Below are 7,484 nucleotides of genomic sequence, written 5' to 3'. Positions count from 1 at the left end.
CCAAAGTACCCCTCCTAGCTTCATGTTTTGTGTTTGCTTTTGCTTTAATAACTCTTTGAGTTCAGTTATCATGGCTCAAATGTGCGAGGACGCAGAGCCATTCACTTGAGCATGAAAACCCTACCAGTGGTCACATCCTCTGAAAAGGTTATCATTATAATGAACGAAGACATTCTTCTACGAAGACAGTAAAAACAATGCTGAACTGAATGTCTTTGAATGTGGCAACCACATGGGCCCAAAAATTCATTTGGTATGGTTCATCTGAAAATGGGAAAGAAGAAAATCAAAGCTGTGCAAACATGGTGCACACTGTTCTTTGAGTGTTTCATGGTTGGTAAAGGGTATCATCTCAGAAGAATATGCCCCTCATTTTCTCATGGTCCTTGCTGTATGAGAAATTTCTCAGGACATAGGAGCTCACCAAACACAGGGAAGAAGGAAGCCTTGGGTTGAGTGATGAGTTGAGCCATCAGATCACCCCCTCCCAACTAATGGAATCAAACAAAGTCTCTTCATGTATTAATATGGAACTGGGATTTCCTGCTACTCGCATCAAAAGTATCTGTTTCAGCTTCTACCTATGAAAGCACAATTCCCACAGAACTCTTTCTCCCTCGGTAAACAGCCACAAAGCTTGATGAAATATGAAATTGCCATATTCAGATATCAAGAAATGAATGGGACTAATGATTGTTCCAATAACTGCCTAGATCCACAGAGAAAATTAATAAACAAAAGGTTGGCTCTCTGTGATAAGAGAGGAGACACAGGACATAGATTTCCTCTACTGACAATGTCAGATCATATTACCATAGATCTTACTCGAAGTACAGGGTTTAAAGAGTATTTGATCAACTTAAAGATTTGTTCTACTTTTTGTGTATGTTTTGCTTGCATGTATGCAAATGTTCCATGTGCATTACTGATATCTGCAGAGGCCAGAAGAGGGAGTCACAGTCCTTGACACTGGAGTTAAGGGCCATTGTGAGCTGCCCTGTGAATACTAGGAATCTAGCAACAGTCCTCTGAACCAGCAGCAACTGCTTTCACAGTTGACTTACCTCTCCAGCCCCAGCTCTGTGAAAGATTCTAGATGAGGAAGTTTCTTGAGCTATGTAATTGACCAAAGAAGAAATATAAGAGCTAAAATCTTATGTATTGAAGAAATTGGGCAACAGTATTGCCACTGAAAAAAATACCAGACATTGATGGCTTTACTGGCAAATTCTGTCACGTTTTTAAGGAAGAGTGATAATCTTACATAGACCCTTTCAGGGAATGGAAAAACAAGGAAGCTTTTTGAAACTCATTTTATACTTGTTATAGAAGCAGACAGTATGTCTAGTTTCGTATAGACTCCAAGCCTTGTGAGCAGAAAATAAACAGCCTTCCACTTCCTGCCCTGCCTGACCCTATCTTTACCTCTGAGTGATCTGGTTTCCCACTGAGCTGGACAGTGGTCCCGGGACTCCATCTATCCCTGAGGAATGAGGGATCACCATCCAGCAAGTGACGAGAGTGGTCCTTAGGTCCTTCGCAACTGGAAAGCGGTTATATTCCTTGTCTCAACTTATTAGTGGGAACAGGAACAATCCCAGTCACCACTGACCCAGGTCGTAGCTGTGGTCATCACTAAAAGTCTGCATCATCACCATGTTCTCACTGACTAGCAGAACATACATTCTGGAAGCATCGGGTGATGGACATGCGCCCGTGCCCAGTTCTCATTTTCCTAAAAGAAAATATCACACTTTGAAAAACAAATGTCGATGGTGACCTAGTGCTGTTATCTATGACTTGATGGAAGAGGCAGAATAAAAATGAAGGCAGAAAATTTAAACGCAACCTCAGAGAGTATGTTTTACATTTTGAGATTAGGAACGTGCTGACTGAGGTGTCCCCGCTTTCTCTCCTCTCTAGTACTTGGACTGTTTTTTGGGTTCCTTTTCTCCCCAGCAGATTTACTGGAGTAGAGCTTTGCAAGTCTGGTCTCCTAGCAGCAGAATGCAGCCAAAGGCCCATTCATAAGACAATGGGCAGAAAGGAAAGAAAGGGTTTGGCTTGTTTAAACTGCTTCTGTCTTCATTCACAGCCTGATGTCCCTGTGCATTGTGACAGACACAATGGCTCTAAAGGATTCATGGCGGCCAAAAACAAATCAAAATGGAATAAGAGATGCTAAGATGAAAGAGGTTCTGCAACAAAATTGCTTAAAAAAAAAGACGTCTGAGATTTATATTACCTCTGGGCTCTATAGCCTGTTGCCCAGTACTTATAATAACCACTAGAGTTTAATAAACACAAAGAGAAATGGGAACTCAATGTATATTTTTAAAGGTGCGCACACAGACCGGATAAGTGTGCTGAGCTGCTCTGGAAGCTGTTTAATAATTATTGTTCATTGTTTGCACAACATTTGGGGACCCACACTCCACGCTTAGTATTCTTTTTCCTTTTCTGATAAACACACTACAGTCATGCTCACGTAGCAAGCAATTCTCAGCGCTGTGCCCTCCACTCACCCGCGGCCTGCCGGAACCAACATTAGAAGTTGCAGTGACCCGGCCCAATACAGCAAGCAACAGGTGGGAGCCTGAATAACTTCACACGTTTTTTTTTTTTTTCAGGAGAGGGGGTGGGCGGGAGGGAAGGCTTTTGGGAGCCGATTTAAGGATTAGATCAGATGTTATTGCTAGTGAAAAATTAAACAGCCCGGTGCTCTGGGGAGTACAGATTAATATATTTAGTGACTCTCTGCACACAAAAGCCTCTCATTGTGCCGCGTCTGAATGCCTGTGAATAGGGCAGAGCATATGCGGCCTGTCACTGCAGGTGCCCACATCTGTTCTGCCGGGCAGATGCTCACAGAAAAGGGAGGTGGGGGAGGCCAGGGAAGCCTGCAGCACTGAAAGCTTCCAAGGTCCCGAGGCTTGTCTAGGGCTCCTTGGGGGTGGCCTTTGGGTGCTGCTGTGTCCAACAGGGACTTTCGTGGGGAGGCTGTGAACCACACGTGCGCGCACAGCAAGCCTATCCCAGACTCTGAAAGTGTCAAGAACGTGAACGTCAGGCTTCTGAGGTTATTGTTTAAGAAACTCTCTGAGCCGAGTCTAATCTTTAAACTCTCCCGCCCAAGAGCAGAGCCTGGGAAATTAGACGCTGGGTGGGGTGGTGGTGGTGGAGGGGACGGCTCGTCATTCTGATGTCGACACACAGCCGTCTGGTCCTCGTTGTCATCAGGTGAGGTGAGAGCGCTGTGGTCTGGGCCCAGCTGCAAGAAACCGTAACGACTTCGCCTCAAGGTTTCGTGATTCAAGTTATTACGCCATCAAGTCTCACCCCATCCACTGGCCCAAGGATGACCACCCTTTCCCGGCTCAGATCCCCACCCGCACCTCTCCAGCTTCGCCTCGGTCCCGAAGCTTCCCAGGGGCGCTAACTCTAGTTGAGAGTCACGATCCTACGCGCAAGCTAAAAGCGGCCTCTCCCCTGTAACAGCCTTCCTTCCACAAACCCCCTCACCTCATTGCCACCCATTCCCCACCAAGGGCCGCGGAAAGTTCGGAGCGAGGTGCGTGCGTGACTCTCTCCGGCTGGCCACAGGCAGCTGCTAGGGTAATCTGATCCTGGGACAAAGGCCCGCCCGCCTGGGCTGCAGCCGCAGGTAAACACGCGCTTTGTCATGGAAATCAGCCCAGGACAGCCCGGAGCAGACAGCCCACGATTCCGAGGAAGGAGAGGCATAGGGGGAGGGGCCGCGGGTGGGGCGATCTGTCATCTGCGCGGCAGCCGCCAGCTGAGCCACGCGCCTCCCCTTTTCTCATGTAAATCAGCACATGCCTTTGCAACTTTCTGCAGCCGGCTTCCCAAGACCCACGCACCCCAGGGTGAGGTGTCCTCCGAGCTCATACAATGCCTTGGAGTTTCCTATCTAGCCACCCAAAGGAAAAACACCACCAACTATGTGGGTCAGAGGACGCGACAACCAGTTCCATGAAAAAAAGAAAGGGCTGTGATCCTATGGCATGGTGGAATTAGGACCCCGTTTCACTCTGGGGTTCGCAGGGTGCCATGCCAGAGCCTTTTGAGTCCACTACCCTTTTGAGTGTGATGCCAGCAGAGCATAGGCGAGGCCAGGGCCATTGGGCCCACCTGGTGCCCGGGAGGTGAATCTGAGGCGCCAATTCTCGTATAAAGGGAAGCCAAATGCTAACTGCAATCAGAGTGTGCACACGTCTGTTTAAACATTAAAGTGTGTGCGCGCCAGAATTACATTTGGCATGCTTGTAATCCAGAATTCGGGAGGTTGAGGCAGGAGAATCTCGAGTTTCAGGCCAGCCCTGGCACCGTAGCGAGACTTAAAAGGAAGGTTCTGCCACAGACTTTGGCAAATAACTATCATAATCATACCAGGCAGGTGGGTCACAGGTCCCTGGTGGCTTTCCACCTCACTGCAAGGAGGGTTTTTTTTCCCCTAATATTTTAACTGCGTTTGATTCCAGAACTGGCTGAGGGAAATGGGCAAAAGGGTTGTTGGGCAGGATGTGATGCTGGCACTAATTAATACACAGGCTCCTCCTCCTCCTCTTCCTCATCTCAAGCAAGCTGGCATGTTTGATCAACACCAGATTTGCGGCTTGGAAGTTTCAGTTTTGTTGCTCCGAACAAGGATCCTAATTCTTAGGAATAAGAGACCCCTCTGTTGTGTATACAATGTTCAGTTGGTCTGAGAAAACACAAACCCCACTCAAGTCTCCAGATTTGTTTACACAGAAAACTGAACCTGTGCTGGCCTAGTCTGAAAACTGTTTGGGAGTTGTTCATGGGTACTGCCCTGTCTGCAGTCACGATTATACCCATACTTTGAAAACTGAGCCTTTTGGTTGTGTGTGCGTGAAGGAGTGGATCAGAGCTGAGCGACCTGTTCTAAGGATGGGCACATTTAATTCAATAAGATTAAGGCTGGGAGTTTTTATTACCACATGGTCCAGTAAAATACAGAAAACAATCAGGATCAATTGCAGACAGAACTCCAGATACATTTGTTGTGGCCTTAATTCTGATTATTATGCAACCTGAGTCTGCCATATCAGATGGGGGGGGGGAGGAGGGCTGGGGTGGAAAAAATCAACACTACCACCAGACAACAAATGCTTCCTTCAGGTCCTGTATCTGATGTATTCGGTGTCTTCTCAGTTCTAATGAGCCCCACTTTGTACAGTAAATTTGCTGAAACATCAAAAAGCATTTAAAAGTAAGTTTCCTTCTTTCTTCTAATGGTCAAGGTGAGGATTTATGGTGTGTGGGGAGGGGAGATCTGTTGGCTAGGCCAACATTCAGGCAAATCTATTTAACATACTCTGGCTTAAGCTCCCTCCTGCATTTGGGGGGTTCTGAGTGCTTAGCTGTGGGAGTATAGAGACACGCAGTTAGGGAGTGAAAAAACGCCATTTGGTTCAGAGCAGATGGCGGGCTAGGGGGCTGATGGCGTCTAAAGGCGTGTCATCCCCCCCCCCCCCAGCTCGAATCCCTGAGGGCTCCCCTTGTCTTCCCAATCAATGAAAATTAAAGTGCTAAGAAAGGATGAATAGTTGGACCTCGAGTTTCCCCTTTGTTCCTCCCAGCTACTGGTACGCAGGAGTTAAACTACAACAGGGTCCTATAGAAACGCCGAAGTTAAACAGTCTCCCCGTTAGCCCTGCTTTTGAAAGAGAGAGGAATAGGAACCAACTTAGGGGTGGAAGGCTGAGAGGATGAGGAAGAGGAAGAAGAAGAAGAGCAGAAGGAGTAGGAGGGAGGGGAAAAAAGAGCTTTCTGCTTGATTTCCCCAATACAGAATGGCGTGGCATAAATTAAGTTGGAAAAGAATGAATGCTCTGGGCAGGGTTCTGATGGATTTTACCATGCCTTTCAGTCCTGCTTTGCCGATGTAATCGAGAAATCTGTGCCATGTCAATTTAACAAATACTTGATACTGAGGGGGGTTTGTTAAAGGTTTGAGACAAGTTCTCCCCCCCCCCCAAGGTCTAAGCCCTTGCGTGTGGAACTTTTCATTTCCAGTTTTCTAAACAGGCATTCAAATGACCCTGGTTCCCATTTTCTAATTAAAAGGTTCCTGATATTTCATGTCTTCTTGTAATCTTGAAGGCACAGAGAGCTGTGCATTTGACCTTGTGTCTCTGACTCTCCTCTGCGGCAGGCAGGAACCCTCTCACCTGAGTCCCTCTCCCCAGCCCCCACAGGGAGCAGCTTCTCAGCTCTAAGAAGCAGAGTTCTCAGAAAGTAACTTTCAGAGGAAATATCAACCTAGTGAAAAAGGGATCCCAACACTAGGTGGCAAGATTAAGTTAGGATTCAAGCTAGCCCAGCCTTGTGGCGATGAAGCAAGTCCCTACACAGTTTACAAATGACAGGGACTCTGCTTTTGCCACTGCCGTGGTAGGGGTGGCAGTATCTTTTGAAGCTTCCATTTGTTCTATAATAAACAGTTGGTGTTTTGGCTTTTTTTTTTTAAAGTGAGGTCCAACCCTGCTTTTCGCACCTCAGCCTTGGGCACTGAACACATGTTTTTTGGCTAACTCTTTGATTGTCTATGAGTCAGCAATGACAACTTGAAGTGCAGATTCCTGTTGATTCTGAAACTTTGCAAGTGTTTGGGAGACAGGATAGCAGGAGACAGACTGGGTCATCAAAAAAGGAGCTGTAATTCCAGTTGCCAGATGGCCCAACACAGATGATTTTGCCAGGCAACTGCTTAGATTGTTACCAGTGTTTTCCTGGTGTGTGTGTGTGGGGGGGGGGCAGAGTTTTCTCTTTCTGTGCAGTATAAGCGTCTTGAACCAGATACCGGTCTAAAGGATAAAAATACTCTGTCAGGTCGTCTGTCAGGTCACAGAGTTCATTCTCACCACCAGGACAATACCTACCGTGAGGACACCTGTCAGGTACACCCCAGGGGTTGATCTACAATCAAAGCAACACTAGTTCCCGTAATCACACCTTGGGATTCTTAATGAGGCTGCCAAGGTGTTGGGGGTGGAATAAGAAGGACCCTCCAGAGATGGGAATATGCATCTCATTGCATGCTCAACACAAAGCTAGGTACTAAGTCGGAGCCTACACCTCCGCTTACTTTTCTCTGAAGTCTGTAAGCAGGGGAGCAGGTCAGATAACTCTTTGTGATACGTGTCCTGGGCCCTCCCAATAAACTCATTTCCCTTAAAAAAAAAGGAAAGAAAAGTTCTAGTGTCTGATGGATGTGTAAAAACCTAATAAGGTGACGGTTGTGTAAAGGTTGTGTGTTGGGGGTGGAGGGGGGGGAGTCTTTCGAACATGTGCCGGACATTGTCGCAGAGGCCGCGGCGTGCGCGGAGGGGAGCTCTTTCTCTCCTCATTGTGCGGAGAGCAGGTGCTGTCTGCATTACCATACAGCTGAACGCACAAAGAGCCACTGATTCAGGCTCGCACAATAACAGACTGCCTTA

This window comes from Microtus pennsylvanicus, chromosome 1 (assembly GCF_037038515.1).
Source record: "Microtus pennsylvanicus isolate mMicPen1 chromosome 1, mMicPen1.hap1, whole genome shotgun sequence".
In the NCBI taxonomy this organism is placed as follows: Eukaryota; Metazoa; Chordata; class Mammalia; order Rodentia; family Cricetidae; genus Microtus; species Microtus pennsylvanicus.
Note: the sequence above shows the minus strand (reverse complement) of the source record.